Below are 17,509 nucleotides of genomic sequence, written 5' to 3'. Positions count from 1 at the left end.
TCGAAACTGAAGAGTTTCGTTTAAAATGTGAACAAAAAACAATGCTATTTGTGAACGAGAAGACAAAACAAGATAAACATTAACTTAAGTTGTTATTTGTGGAATTAAATCTGTCTTGGTAGTTTTTAAAGATTTCAAATAGTATAAAATATCTAAAATATTTAAAAACTATGTCATTTTAATGTTCTCATCATAGTTATTAACTTTGACCAAAAATTAAATGGAAAAAAAAATGTTTACCTGAAAAAAAATTAATTTTAAGCAAAAAGTAGTCAAATTGGTTTTTAGTTGAATTTAACCGTTTGTTTTGTCATTTTATAAGTGAAAACATTTTTTTCTTTTTTTTTCTGCAGAAGTGATTAACTTTATTAAAGCTACAAAATGGCCTGATTTTATTAATCTTAATTTTTCTTGTTTTTCGGGGACAATACGTTATACGTTATAGTAACCGAATTACTACTATTTCAATTGTATAAGGACGTTTATTTTTACTTACACTTTCTTGTTTAATGATGACCAACTTGATAAACGTTACTGTCATGTCAACACCCAGGCTGTTTTGTTTAAATATTGACGCCACCTGAATTTAAGAACACACAGTAGTATTTTATATAATTTAGAATAAATTACAATATCGAACAAGATATTAATAATTTTAAAAAACAAAATAAGCAGATGATTTATAATATGTTAGAATATATCATCATCATATATCATATCATAAATCATTTCATTTTTAAAAAATAGGCCTATTCTAAAAAGCCATAATTAATCTCATAAATTTGTCATGATTTCCTGCCTCAGACATACAGTAACAGTACATTGACCGCATTGAATCGGTAGCGAAATTCAAAATTCTTAGTTTGATAGGCCTTCATGATTTGATTTGAATTCATTATGAAAATCATTATAAAAAATACATAAAAATTGATAATATAAATTACTGACATTACAAATAAATACATGTATACAAGATTTTTCAGAATAGCAAAAAAAGGTTAACTTATAATAAGTATATAGGTATTTATTCATAGAAAAACACATAAATAACAAACAGAAGGCAGCCAACGGCTGAATAATTCTGCAAACAACGTACAAAGTAAAAATTTTAAAGACTCTAACAACAATATAATATAATAATACAAGAACACAGTAAATCAGATCATTAAAAAGCCGTTAAAATTCTTTAAAAAGCTAAAAGACCCTGATAAACCAAAGCATGCGGTAATCTACGAAAGCCCATTAATGCCACCTCAAGCAAATGCTCCTCGAACGCAATCCGTTCCAACGAATTAACAATTCGTCCGAACGGATTATTTCCGTTTGGATCCTTAGACGATGAAATAACATTGATTACCGTCTACATGAAAACAAAATTGCAGACCTGTTTAATAAAGCAGTTGTCCACATTTTCTGAAGCCGTTACACTTCTTTACATTTAAATTCTAATAAAAGCGTTATAAGAATAATATTCAAAACACCAAAATGGTTATCGGTTGCACATCTTTACATTGCGTCATTAAATTAGAATAAAATCGATCTGACATTGGTCCCATTTTGGTAATTGTCTGACAAACACGTCATTTGTTATCATATACTTACAACATTCATAATAACTATAAGATATTCTTTCAGCTCATCTTCTCCATATTGTCTAAACATTGTATAATCAGCTGTCAGTAATACTTCAAGATTCTTTGTTCCGGTTACACGCTGTGCAGCTGTACAAAATACAAAATAGCATTTATTAAATTATTTTAAAAACAAGAACACGGTTGGATTTGAACTGGTGACTTCCAGAGAACACTAGCATGGCGTTCATACTAAGGGAATAAGTGCACCTATCCCTAAAGAGAAAGTGATAAGAAAATAAATAATAAATACAAAATTAGATTACTGCTGTATAAGTCTCTGGTTACTCTCTCTATTGTTTTCCTCTTGTATCTAGTTGTCCTTTGTAGCGTTTCTTCCTCATCTTGTTTCGTCACACCACATGTCTGTTTTGGGACGTGACGTGTGAACACCACGTGCGTCGTCTCGTCTTGCGTATCGGCGCTCCTTTTTCGTTGATGTTTTGGTCTAAGTGGCTTGATGAAATAACTCTTCTCAGCCGTATTCACCATTCCTTCCTAAAGCAGACAATAAAATTTACTTGTTAAGTTGAAAACAAGCTGCTTGTTAATTCATCAGTCATCAGTAATAATAGTAAATACTGTAATAACAAAAACAACATTGATGCTACACCGCTACGATGGCATATACGCAGTATCTTTGGGATCCGTTTCATTTTCTCCCTGTAATTTGTGGTATATACAAAAAAACGTATTTGTCAAATACAACGTTTAAACGACGATCTAAGCTTTAATTACGTTTTTTATAGTTAATTAGTTGTTGCACTTGAATATTGAAATAATATACCATGCTACTATTATACTGTACCTTTATACATCAGTAAGATTGTAGGTATATATTTGTATAATGATATTTTAATAGTTAACATTATTTATTCTGAACTATACTCAACTATTATAAATCATTTATTCAGTTCAGTAGCCATTTATTAACGTACCAATCCATTACATGTGCTGACGGCAGCAAGTGAATCATTATGGTTTGCAGACGATCCAACATAGTAACAGTCTGCGTTTTTAGGTTTTTGTAGTGTGCTTCCATTGGCGCCAATTATCTCAATTACAAAGTCGCTCGAAAATAAATCTGAAAAAATTAAAACATTGTATTGCATTAAAAAGGAAACTTTGAAAGTCAATGTTTATTTAATCACCACATTAAACATTTGTAGACTCGATTATATTTTTGTCTGGTTGCGGTTAACTGTGTTGCTATCGCCTATAACTAGGATGTTTCGGACATCAACGATTAATAGAATTAACTACCTCTAATTGTATGATTAGCAGCAGCATAATAATTTTTAATAGTAATTGTTAAAAGGTAACACAGTATACTTGTGAAAATAATTACAGTAAAATTATACCAGGACTCTGCCCTTACTTACTTAAATTCAACTGTAAATTGAGATGGAAGTTTTCTCCGAGTGCGTTGAAAGAATAAGTAGCGGTGGCTTCAACTGATCGTTTGTTGATTCCCGTATCACGTCGAGTTATAGATGTAATGTCATATCCAGAAACTTAGGAAATAAGTGGTAATAATAACTGGTAAAAGAATTATTATTTATTTATTTATTAGACTGAGGAGAGACAAGAGTCGTTAAAGACAACTATTGCCAAAGGGCGTGTCTCTTCAACTCCAGACAATACAAGAAAATATAAAATGTAGGCCTATCAACACATTCAAGAGTATTTGATACAAAAGAATAACAGCAGTACCTTGAGAATGTTCCATTGTTCCAAAATAGTGAAATAGTTCATCTTTGGTTAGATCCTCAATCTGTAAAGTAAATTAGCGACAGACCTAGGTATTAATAAAACAGCAGAGCATCACTATATGAAGATGGACCAATATATTACCCAGGAGAAAGCGTAAAATGAGATTAAAAAATTTTAAAAAATAATAAATTGTAAAATGTCAGGTCTGAAGCTAAATAAATCAAGACAAATGAAACGTGGATAGGTTGTGATAAAAGACAAAAACGAGTAACCCGTGCAACATAACATTCAACCAAGACCCTGTTAAGATTATTGGTATTTATATTGGTTAGGATAAGAATGGTTATAATGCTAAAAAATGGTATGAACAAATTGAGAATCTAGAGAAGAAAACACCTAGGATAAAAGAAATTTTTCGTCCTTTGAAAAATAGAAATACTGTAATTAAAACACTTAGGTTATCAAAAGTGTCACAGACATACCAAAAGCTATCATTCCTAAAATAAACAACATGACATTAGCTCTATGACTGGGAAAACGGTAACTAAGCCCGGACCCAGGGGAAATGGAAATGTATCCAATTACTGTAACTTGTATTCAATAGAATATAACTTTAAGAATATTAATGCACTCAAATATGTAAATGAATTGCTTATAAAATATACTTAAAGCTCGTTAGACTTGTCCAAAGTGTGTATATATTATCTTTTTTATTTATTTTTTTACTTTGATTTTGTCTCTGATAATTGTCGCTTTGCAGACCGGAAACATCCGATAAGAATGACGTAGGTTATTATATCGTATTTGGCTATATGGTGCGGGTGGTATGTAAATATTTCGAATCTACCAATAATCAAACGTGCGTCATTTGGTTTAAAACAAGGCCATGTAGATGGCTGCAGTTGCGTGCTCAAGTTAGTGTTTACCGACCGACCGACCGACCAACCGACCGACATTGTGAGCTGTAGAGTGCAACAAAAAATGGCATGAAAAGTGAAGAGCTCAGATGTCAGTTATCCTGGAAACAGCACACATATGGAGGAAGCTGTTATGTCTCTAAGCTTCTTATTTCGTTTAGTTTCCCAAGGTGAGACTCGATCTCGGTACCACCGAGCCATACACAACTGACTAAAAGTGTATTTACTATGCAGTAACCACTTTGGTGTAGATATATTATTACATACCGCAATGGAGTCTGATAGCCGAGTGGTTAGGACACTTGATTGTCATACAGATAGACCCGGGTTCAATTCCCGACAACTCTCAGTCCACTCAGCTGTAAATGAGTACCTGGTTGAAAATACTAGGGAGAAAAAAGGCGGCGTGGAAAGGAACTGGCCACCCTACCACATAATGCCGAGGCTTAGTACAATGAGCTCATAACAGCTCATTCCCCTACGTTCAGAGAACACGGGACTCACCTTTACCTTACCGCAATGAATTATAACTTTGTACTATGATGAAATCTTTAAAAATATAAATAAATTATGCACTGTCAAACTATAAATTATACTATTAAATTTAATATATGAACATTTTAAGGAAGAAAGTTAATGTCATAATTTGTTTGTCGAAATTATTTTTTTTAAATTTCATATGCACCTTTTGTTCTCTTAATTTCATAATAAATCATACATATGATAAACTTTAAGAAAATGAAATGCAAAATAGGTGTTCCCGTACATTCTGATCTATATTAATTTTAAAATTTAGCATATTTTCACCTGTCACTTGTATAACGTATTTTCGAGTTAAAAAGTGAAGCAAATATGATGATAATATTAAAGAAAAGTTTTAAAACAGAAATCGGGCAAACATAGTGCATATTAACATTTACCGTGCAGTGCGCGTGCAAAAATCTTTTAAACGCTTAACATTTCCTGAAACGTACTCTTATTTCATTGAAAATAAATTTTGAAAATGTTAAACGCGTGTACGCATGCTTTACATGCGCTACGTACGTAATTGTATTGCCATATAATCATTTTTGCCCCGAGTACCAAATTTTATTTAATTGTGATTCATGCTGGGGAAGATCTGATTACAAACCTGATTTCGTTAAATCGTGCGTAGAGCGCGTAATTTTTGATTGCGCACCGTGAAAACATAAGGAACATACTGTGAAATTGACTTAGCTGAAAGTGATATCACGACAAAGCCATATAAAAGTTAGTGTTTACCGACCAACCGACCGACCGATAGTGAACTGTAGAGTCGCGTTCCACGCGTCTAAAAAGGGTACGTACAGTGTTATATTCTGTACGATCGAAACTGAAATAACTAGTGTTGAAATATAATATCGTCACAGGTATTATTAAGGCGTAGAGTATTGCCGAGTTTTTTTGTGTTTTTTTTTTAATTGCATGGTTAAGTCTAGTCCTAGCCTATGCCTTGTACTCGTACGTATGCCCTGACAAATAAAACGCCAATAAATATGCGCATCGTACCACAAAGGGCAGGGTCTGAGTGGGTGGGAATTAATCAAATTATCTCCGAATAATAATGATCCATTCAATCAAAATTAAATTGAAAACAAATATACTTTAAAATGTATTATATCATGTACAAAATGAAGTGTGGATAAGTTTTTATGGTTTTTTTGTATGCATAATCAAACACTATGTATATAGAGGTTAAAAGTGTAAACATCAGGAAATAACGAAAGAAATATAAAATGGAAATTTAACGTACGACAATGAAATGTGAATATAATACGTATGAAAGATTGAATGAATAAAGGTGGTGCAAGGTTGTGCAAGGGTAGGTTTTCAGTAAAACTTATTAAGAAAAGGGTTATGTTTATTTCCGAGTTAAACGCGAGTTTTTAATCAACAAAGAAAAGGCAACAAAATGTGGTGGGATATTTAGTACACATGTAAAATGCAACCATCATCTTTTGAAATACACGTAATAAATAAGTTCACTTATGTGGCGCACAATCGTCCAATAAAATGGAAAGAATCTATCTGTTTAGGTATTTACAAAACAACACATAATGATGACAGAAATAAAAATAAGAATTAAAAAAAAAAACATCTTTTAGGATCTAATATTATTTTGAGGTTATCAAGGTTGTTAAATTATTGGTTTTTAATAAAAATAAATATATTAATTAATCATATAATTAAGATTATATAGCAAAGCATGGATCAAATTGTCCTTACCTTAAAACTATTCACTACCAAGACAAAAGTAGCAATAAGAACAAGAGCCGTCGTTGCTCGCATCAGGCCCATGATGTTGCCTTCGTAAATACTGCAAACCAGTGCCAAATATGTGTATAATAACCTTTTATATAGGTTTTAAGTTACTATTTTTTTTAAAATTTTCAACCACATTACATTTTGATTGGCTGATCATCTTATTAAAAAAAACTTCATGTTAATTCAAATTTTGTTACCATATTTATTTGATTGACTTGTTATTTTATTTTTTTAAAGGGTGCAATTATTCAAAGAAAAAAAAAGACAACAAGGCAGGTTTTCTGTAAAACTTAATAAGAAATTAATGCAAATCAACAAGTTTGACAAACACCTTTTTTTGCAACCACATAAATATGCTTAAAATGATTAAAACAGTACAGTTAACCACTACTTAAAGAACTAGAGGGTTAACTCGCTTCCCTTTTAGGAAGTGTAGGCGATAGTTCTTGGAATGATAATGACTCGGGTAAAACGGTTTTAGAAGGACATTCTGGTCTGGATGTTTTGGTCGTTTACCATTATTGAAATTTCAAATTCTTCGAGAGTAAGTTGAACAACCTGTGAGTTCTTTGCTTGGATTACAGCTTCACAGATCGACATTTTTTTTGTATGGATCAGGTTAGCTTGATGACTAAATGATACCAGTATATTCAGCCAACGTCATACCGCAACTTGACATTAACTGTTTAAATGATAAAATAATACGCGTTAATGGGCCTATACTTTCCAATATTATAATAGCTACTATAATGTGTCGTCATCTCTGGATTTCTTACTTGCAACATAAAATTTTGCTTAGTACAGCTATATACTTATATATATATTCATTTTTATTTATAATAATCCACATAAAATAAAGTACATTTCTCTGCTGCTATTCAAAACTGTTAATGTCCTTATACCGAGAAGAATGGCCAATGATTTTAACTTCTTGTGAAATATTTATATATATATAATGTAGTAGAAACGAAAATCATAACGATATATCTAATATCTGACTTCATATTGATTTGATAACTTCAATTGATAGAAGGGTTTTATATTTGTGCATATTTTAAGCACCAATAAGAACCTATTTTACTTGTCGAAGTTGGGCCTATAACCACCCACTGATGACGCACAATTGCCACTAACCATAATTGTTTGTGTCTGCCTCTATACTCTCATAGTCCGCTTGGAGTCCCTTTTTATTTGTGACTTGGTTGGTATAAAATTCTAGTTCCAATGGAAAGGCTTCCGGGGACCACAAAGGATGGCATCGGTTCCTGTTTCTTCATCTGTCAACTAAAATAAAAAATTATTCCAGGGAAACTGGTGGTACTTGGACAATCTAGGCTTACCCCCAAATACAAAGTATGTTTTCAAGGAATAGAATAACAAAATGTAGGAATTGAGCTTAATTTAATTTGACGAGAAAAACATCATATTATGTAATAGAGTAATTTGGTGGCGCTATTTACATCCGTTATGCTTGATTAATATCTGTGAATAACGTAATGCATAAACCGGGTAGGAAATAGGATTTTATTTTATTTCTACTCATGTGTTCATTATGAGTGTATAGAAAATTCAGATCTAGAAAACTCAGATCTCAGATATATCTGAGTTTTCTAGATCTAGAAAATTCAGATATCAAGATCTGAGTTTTTATTTTGGAACTAGAAAACCCAGATCATCAAATGGATCGTTCTATTATTATCAGAGGGTAGCTTGTTTGAAATACTAAAGTATTATACGTTTTCTTACTAATAATAATAATTATTGTAACTTGTAGTAGAGGCCTATGTTAAATCATAAAGAAATACAGTATACACCTTTTAAAATGTAGGCTTAACATTTAGGCCTAGCCTAGCTAAGCAAACTCAATTCAAGGCTCAACGTGTGGCCGCTATCGCGATGTATCGCGAAGAGTAGGCCTGGCCCGGGTACTAGGCTAGAAGTGGTCAAATCGTACCCAAAATAACTTGTACCTATTCCCAACTTGGCTAACTCGTTTCTCAAATAAATCGTACCCACACCAACTCGTACATACCTAATTTTAAGCCTACATTTTAACGGTAACGTGCACTGTATTTTTTTTAATGATTTAAGCCGTAGGCCGCTACTACAATATTAGTAAGAAAACGTACACAGTAATCAGTTTCAATAACACCCTCTAGTATTTCAATTGACCTACATTCTGATTAATATTGGAATGATCCAAATGACCTACAAACCAATCTGATTTTTCTAGATCCATTCTAGAAATATTGACATCTGAGTTTTCTAGATCTAGAAAAGTCAAGTATTTGAGTTTTCTAGATCTAGAAAACTCAGATATCTGAGTTTTTGATATATTTATCGAGGATTACACAATCAGGTAAAAGATAAACCTATTTTACATTGAGGTACTGTCTTAAATACAAAATAAATTGTGGGGAAAGGTTTTACTTTTGTGAAAATAAATGAGATCGATATAAACCTTTAAATGAAGGCATTTTTGGGAAATGTTTAATTTCAGAGGGTAGGCCTACGTTATTCCATGTTTTACATGTTTTCCTTGATGTTCGACTCCTTTCATTCTGTATTTTAAACTCTACATGTAATAAGACAATTATTATAGATGACAAATTTCGTTTTTGTAAAAGCACAAGTTAACGGAGTACTTACTCGAACGTTTCGATCTCTATCAGAGATCCTTCTCAACTGACTGCGGAGTGTTAATGCAGCTTGGTCATTCTTGACGTCATCTGTTGATGACGTCGTACGCCTCCGGTTGTATGTTGGAGGTTGTGCGGGGTTCGGCCAGGTGATGTGTCTATCAAATCATTGTACAAATGCGAGAGTTCGTGGGCTCCAGTGTCCCGGTTCATGGTCTTCTCTTTATTTCTCCTTATATGTAATGATTCTCTAATCTGTCTGTCTTTGCGTTTAGGCTCTTTGGTTAAGATGGTAGCCTCCCAGTTCGGTACATGATTGTGTTTTATGACATGTTCTGTAATGGCAGATTTGTGTATGATCGAAAATGTGGATGTTCTGGAGGCCCTAGTCATTACTCCCCCCGTGTTTGTTGTAACATCTTTTTTGTGATCATTAATTCGTGTTTGTAATGCCCTCCCTGTTTCCCCAATGTAAACTTGTGGACAGTTGCGGCAGGTGACTTCGTAGATTACTCCACATGTATCCAACTTCTCGATTTTATCTTTTGGGTTGACGAGGCTATTCTTGATTTTATTTTGGGGTAGGAAATAGGTTCCGACATTGTGATAGGAGAGAGTGCGTCGTATTCTTTCTGCCATTCCTTTTACATAGGGTATTCCTATGCTACCTCGCATCTTGATCTTTTCCTTCTGTGGTTCGTGTCCTTTGTTCTTTTTTCTTTTTCGGTTTTCCATAACTCTCTGGAAGGACCACTCTGGATACTGGCAGTTGTGTAACGCTTTCTTGATGTTATCCATCTCAACTTTCCTCAAATCCATATCTCCCACTACCTTCTCAGCTCTGTCCACAAGTGTGTTTATAAGCCCCAGTTTGTGTTCGAGTGGATGATGTGAGTTGAAATGTAAATATTGGTCTGTGTGAGTGGGCTTCCGATAGACTGAGGTGGTAACTGTTCTATTGTCATTGAGTGTGATGAGCATGTCCAGGAAAGGTATTGTGTTGTTTGTCATCGATTCTGTGGTGAACTTGATATTGTCAGTTATATCGATGTTATTAAGATGTGTGTTAAATGTATGTACTGTACCTATGGGGATGATAGCTAATACATCATCAACGTATCGTTTCCAATACACAGGCTTGATGTTAGTGGGTGCCGTGTTTATGGCTTGATGTTCGAGCCACTCTAGATACAAGTTCGCCAATATAGGACTTATTGGGCTTCCCATAGCAATGCCTTGTATTTGCCTATAAATGTTACCATTGAACGAGAAATAGGTTTTGTTCACAATTAAACCGAGGAGCTCCATTATGTCTGTCACATGTAGTTTAGTTCTATCCAGAAGTGTCGGATCTGTTGTTAGGCGATTTTCGACAACTTTGAGGGCCTCTTCTACTGGTGTTTTTGTAAACAGAGATACTACGTCAAACGAGACAAATGTTTCACTTGGTTTGACTATTATTTCTTTTAGTTCACTCGCCAACTCTCCTGAGTAAGTTACATGATGTTCTGTGTTTCCGACAAGCGGTCCCAGGATTTTGGTGAGGAATTGTGCAACGGTGTAAAAAACGGTGTTGATGTTATCTACTATAGGTCTTAATGGCCAATTTGGTTTATGTATCTTCGGAAGACAATACAACCTAGGTACAATTTCAGCCGTGGGAAACAGCCATTTTTTTCTCTCTGTAGTTGATTTTCTTTTCTTTGAACAACCTGCCTATGATGTTGACCACTTTTCGTTTATAGTTTTGTGTTGGATTACGTTTTAGCAGTTCGTAAACATTAGTGTCGCTCACCATGGTTCCCACTTTATCTTTGTAATCATTAGTATTTAGGATGACAGTAGATCTACCTTTATCCGCTGGGAGAATAAGAATAGATTTATCTTTCTTCAAGTTGTTTATGGCCTTTCGTTCTTTGGGGGTTAATTTTGAAGGTGGTAGAGTGGTAGATTTTACAATAGCTACAATTTTACTGCGAACGGTGTCTTGTTCTTCCAGGGGGACGAGATCAGCCGCTTTTTCAGCCGCTACTATGAGATCGTCAATGGGCATGGATCGTGGGCTCGCCGCATAGTTCAATCCCCTTTGTAATGCTGATATTTCGTCCTCACTAACCAACTTACTAGACAGATTTACCACCCATTTTTCTCTTAAGATCTTACCGGATAAATCCTGTTCTTGATGTAAATCTCTAGCTGCGTTTTCTGCTTTGTTTTTCCACCACAACAGTGTTTTGTTGTCGTGATCGGCATTTTAAGAATTCCGCTTCACACACTTTGTTTACGTGATTACATACATTGGTGATGTCCCCTCCGTTGGGAATTAGCGATACGATTTCCTCATTTAAATCTTTCTTTTTGCCTTCTAACTGTGTGATTTTGTTGGTGGTGATTCTTATTCTCTCGCGTAAAAGCTGTCTTTCTGCATGTTTTATTATTTCCTCTGCTTTAGACGATTTGATCGGTCGATATAATTTCAGGCTCGGAGGGGTAATGTCCAACCGCTTACAATGAAGGGAGAATACCCGGTGATTTCTCTGCCGTGAAATTTTCTTCGCGATATTTTCCTGTTTGCGTACGATGTTGATGGTTTCTTGACCATATTTTTCTCTTAAATCTTGAAAGAATTTCATTTAGCTTCGATTTTGTATAGATGACAAATTTTGTTTTTGTAAAAGCACAAGTTAACGGAGTACTTACTCGAACGTTTCGATCTCTATCAGAGATCCTTCTCAACTGACTGCGGAGTGTTAATGCAGCTTGGTCATTCTTGACGTCATCTGTTGATGATGACGATTGAATAGACACGATGATTTATGTAGTCAATTATTAACATTAATTCTAAACCGCCCGGTGATATACTGAAATGTTATTAATTAATTTGAACCGATAAAGATGAGGAAATCTGTGAGAATGAGAAAAAGTCACCCCAACCGAGACTTGGACTCGGACCGCCTGCTTGATATGCAGATGTCCTAGCCATTAGACCACTGGGGCTTTCATGGTATTGATCAAACTCGATTGGATAGCGACTCTTTAACATTCTCGGCGTGGTACGGCGGAACAGCACTAGTCCTCAGTTGTACGCACGTGCACCAGAGATCAAATTGATATGCCCTCATCTTTTACTATTTTTATTCACGAGGCGGGATCTCCGAAGAGATACTTTTATACATATAAACAAATCAAGCAAAGAACATTAAAATTCTAAAGTGCCCGGTGATATATACTGATATTTAATTAATTAATTTGAAACGACGATAAAGATGAGGAAATCTGTGAGAATGAGAAAAAGGCGCCCCAACCGAGACTCGAACTCGAACCGCCTTCTTGACATGCAGAAGTCCTAACCATTAGATATATATAAGTGAAATATGGAGAAACATAGACAAAAGGTAAGGTTCAAGAACAAAAGAAGTCGCTCCTGGATATAGGTACGTGTTTTGGCGCGCCGTAAATATAAAGCGGAAACTATTATAAATTTTATATTCACACCTTAACAACGATTACAATATCCGTATAGGACTATTATTATTTTTTTTTCTCTTTTGTGGCGTTAACCACTATTTTATTCATTTCATTCTCAAATGATCAATACAATGATTTTACACTTCATCCAAATATATATTCCATTCCATCCAAATCTTTTTCAAATATAGTTCAAATGTTAATAACCATACAATAGGTCATTATTGGACATAATGTGTCATTGGACTCTATAGAAACATGTATGTTCTGAATAATTTGACACTAAAAATAATTTCATATGTACTATATTTTCAAAGTTATGCGATTTTATGTAGTGCAAAGTTCAAAGGTCAATAATGTTATAATCTGCCATTTTTTGCAAAAACATGCCATTAGACTAAATATAAATATGTAGTTTCTGAACAGTTTGAGCCATATTGTGTGTCTCTCAGATTAGTGGTTGCTAAGATATGAAAAATCAAGGTCAAATATCAATAATTTTAGAATCCGTCATTTTTTGCAAAAACATGCCATTAGACTGGATATAAATGTGTAGTTTTTGAACAATTTAAGCCCTAATTTGTATATCTCCGATTACTGGTTGCTGAGATATAATAAATCAAGGTCAAAGGTCAATAATGTTAGAAATAGCACTTCCATTCATTTTTGGACAAACTTTTTCATTAAAGTGAATATAAAAACATATATTCTAACGATTTTGACACCATAATTAAATATCTGTGACTAGCGGTTTCCAAGATACAGAGTACGTTATTAAAAATGGCGGCCATTTTTAATTATGCAAATTAGGCTACTTCCTGTTGTCGAAAAATGTCCTAACGTTGATAAATGTGTTCAGTACTGTCTAAAGAACACATTTCATCAAAAAAACCTTTTCTTGCAATTTGTGTGAGTTAAAAGTCTAAATCCCATGGACTATAGAGAATCGCTGTACAAACTAAACGCGCACGCGTAGAGCGTGCATGGAGTGCACAACCAGAGCCGTTGCGAAATTGCTATTTTTGTTGTTTAAAATCATGTTTGCAGTAACTTTATATTTTTTTATTATTTGAACGTTATACATTTTCAAAACAAAAGACTCAATTGATTCCTGATAACAACCTCTCTTTTATATACTCAATTCTTAATCTGTCTTTCGGATCCGTACTCGAGCATAATTTACCAACACATCGTAAAAAAGGTTCTCGGACACTTACCCCCTAGACAGTTACCCCCGGATATTTACCACCCGGACAACTACACCCTTAGGACAACTACCCCCCGGACAACTACTCCCCGGACAACTACCCCCTTAGGACAACTACCCCCTTAGGATAACAACCCCCGGATAACAACCCCCGGACAACTACCCCCGGACAACTACCCCCGGGTAACTACCCCGCGGTCAACTACCCCCCGGACAACTACCACCTCCCTTAGGACTATATTTATGTTCAATCTTTTACTTTTGTTTACAATAATGAATAGTAATTCGACAAAGTAACGAATTAAAATATAGTTATTAATTCCTATTATACACTGATGCAGAGTCAAGTTGTTGAATGGTCTGGGTGGTAGTTGTCCGTCCGGGGAGTAGTTGTTCTAAAGGGATAGTTGTCTGGGTGGTAGTTGTCCAGGGGTTAGTTGTCCTTCGGAGGTAGTTGTCCTAAAAGATTATTTGCCCTCAGAGTACTGTCCAGGTCCAGGAGGTAGTTGTCCTACGGGAGTATTGTGTCAGAGGTAGTTGTCCGCGGGGTAATTACCCGGGAGGGGGGGGGGGGGTAATTGTCCGGGGGTAATTGTCAGGGGGTAATTGTTCATAGGGGGTAATTGTCTGGGGGATAGTTGTCCAGGGGTTAGTTGTCCAGGGGTTAGTTGTCCTACGGAGGTAGTTGTCCTAAAAGATTATTTGCCCTCGGAGTATTGTCCAGGTTCAGGAGGTAGTTGTCCTACGGGGAGTATTGTGTCAGAGGTAGTTGTCCGAGGGGTAATTACCCGGGGGGGGGGGGTAATTGTCCGGGGGTAATTGTCCGGGGGGTAGTTGTCCAGGGGGTAGTTGTCCTAAGGGGGTTGTTGTCCTAAGGGGGTAGTTGTCCGGGGGTTAGTTGTTCTAAAGGGGTAGTTGTCCTAAGGGGGTAGTTGTCCAGGTTGTGGTTGTCCGGGGGGTAGTTTTCCGGAGGTAAATGTCCAGGGGGTGAATATCCGGATACGCGTAGAAAGTTGGAGTTGACATGATCAGCAATGTTGACAATCGTGATTCCTAGGCTGTAAATATCTGACGCAAATGCGACTCCGGATAAAATCGTTCCGGGGCGTATTCGCGGTATTTGATAATCCGCCACATTCTTTCGTCTGCTGGTGTGTCATTCAATTGTACGTCGTAAGGAACGGCCGATGAACACACACAGACAAAGTCCGTAATCTTTGCTGCCCAGTGGTGATCGACTTTATGTAGAAGTATATTTCTGCTTGCTAGATCGTTGTGAATCAAACCAAATGTCTGCATAGATTTGATTTGATTCCAATTACAATATCTAGTGCGCAGTGAAATCCATCAGTTAAAGATAGATAAACCATGTTCTTGGTAATAACATCGTATAACGTTACAGTTTCGAATGTTGATCAATCCCCAATAAATTTCATTATGATCCCATCCCTCGTGCCGTATGTGCAGGTACCATAAACACGCGGGAACACGTCGCATATCTCAGCAGACAACATCATCTGAGTTCTTGCTTCAATGCTTACTTGAAGCTTATTGGTATCTTGTCATTGTCAGCTAATAAGCACCTTTTCACAGCGACAAGTTCACCATTTTCTCCACCAAGACGACAGAGCAATACTTCACCAAATGCACCCTTTCCAAGTTTAACCTAAAAACAACGAATGAATATGGATAAACTGATAAACTGTTTTAGTACCATCATTTTGTAATATTTATATTTTCTTAATTAACCTCATAATACTACAGAGGTCTTTGCGCAGATATCTCCATTTTGTTTTTGTGCTCCATACAATAGGTTATGTAGTATTAGTAAATGTCGCTTCAAATTGTACGTACGTTCATATATTCTTTAAAATTAGAATTGTGTTAGGACAAACTTCAATTGAAATCTATTGATTGCATTTAACAAATGACAAGAAGAAATGGAATTTTTCAAATATGGGAATACAAACATGTTCTTAAAGAGTAAGTTTTAGTTATGGAGTGGGTACTAAGTCTTCTACCACGACTTATAAATGGTATAGTATAGTCCCTATATGTACCACATGCTTACCTGTAGGTTATCTTGTAACAATGGCTGGAGAACATCTAAAGAAAGTAGTGGAACAACATTAGGTAAAAAGGCATTCAGATGTATCATGTCCTTTGGTATTACAGCATTGTCCATTGCCAATATGTAAATGTAACGCTAAAAACGCTACTTCACGCAGAAACTCCTCGACATACTTCAGTTGAAGCCTATAAGATCTACTTTATATTGATGTTCCTAATACAGACACTATTGTGATGTATTGTATTCTACTGACGTCATACAACAGTCTGCTATGATGGTTATCGTCTGAATCTGTAACTTTTACGTCATCTTGTTCTATTTTTACTATCAATCAATGATTATTCAGGTATAATTGTATGGAACTACATTTTCAGTATATTTGGTTATTTATAAAGTTTTATCTAAGTCTTGTTTTTAAACTGAATCTTTCAATCGACTAATCTGTAATCAGATTTAGGTGCTTTTTTAGCCCTTCCCATGATATATTATGTTTAAAATGTTTATAACTTATATGTGTATAAATAAAAGAAAATAAATGAAAGGTGGAATACATTAAGCTTTGAATTCCATCAAGCCACTTAGACCAGAGCATCGATGACGAAGAAGCGCTTATACACACGACGAGACGGTCCATGCGGTGTTCACAAGACATTTTAAATATATAATTAGTAGAAGGCCGTTAACCGTTTTAAAACAAGCTGACTTTCTATTTACATTCTTGATTAAACTAACATACCTAAATACAATTCTCCTGTTGAATGATTAAAATGGTATTACAAGTGTTAGAGAAAGCTCAATAGGTCGTTACACTTACAATATAGCACTGCAGTACTAGCTGCTAAATCAAATATAATTGTATACCTCCTGTCAGTCGATGTATAAAAACTGGTATTGATACTTTCAATGACATTATATTACTAATTGTGTTTATTTTTATAAATATACTTTAACTTTACCAATCGTATTTATTATTTTCTTAAATTATTGTGTGTTTTTTTTAATATTTAAATTAATTATACATTCCTATGTGTTAAAACGGGGGGATTAGAAGTGCTGCATACGTAAATAAACGTTACGGTACGTAGTCCATTCAGCTGCTAGATTGCAAATTAAACCGGTGTAATGATAAAGTGCCATTCTTCAATGTTTCGTCTATCAGTGTTGGAGCTCCTCAAGGATGTGTTATTTCTCCAATTTTGTTCTCTTTTTATTCAAGTAGTTTTAATATTTTAAGTAAAGATTGCAATATTGTAAAATACGCTGACGATACTGTAATTAGTGGTTTTCTTTGCGATAGTAAGCATAATGTATATGAATTTGTTAATGAAGTTGGAAGATTTGTTAATTGGTGTGAGGATATGAACTTAATACTTAATATTACTAAAACCAAAGAGATGATAATAGATTTTCGTAAAACCGCAGTTGAACATAATGTAATAACTATTAAAGAAACCGAGGTTGAAAGAGTAACCCAATACAAATACTTAGGTACTATAATTGACAACAAATTAAAATGGGAGTCAAACTCTCTCATGATTTCCAAGAAGGCATCTCAAAGGCTTAGTCTGGGCTCCAGA

This window comes from Antedon mediterranea, chromosome 7 (assembly GCF_964355755.1).
Source record: "Antedon mediterranea chromosome 7, ecAntMedi1.1, whole genome shotgun sequence".
NCBI classification, from domain to species: Eukaryota; Metazoa; Echinodermata; class Crinoidea; order Comatulida; family Antedonidae; genus Antedon; species Antedon mediterranea.
The sequence above is the reverse complement of the archived record's forward strand: the minus strand, read 5'-3'. Positions refer to the sequence as shown.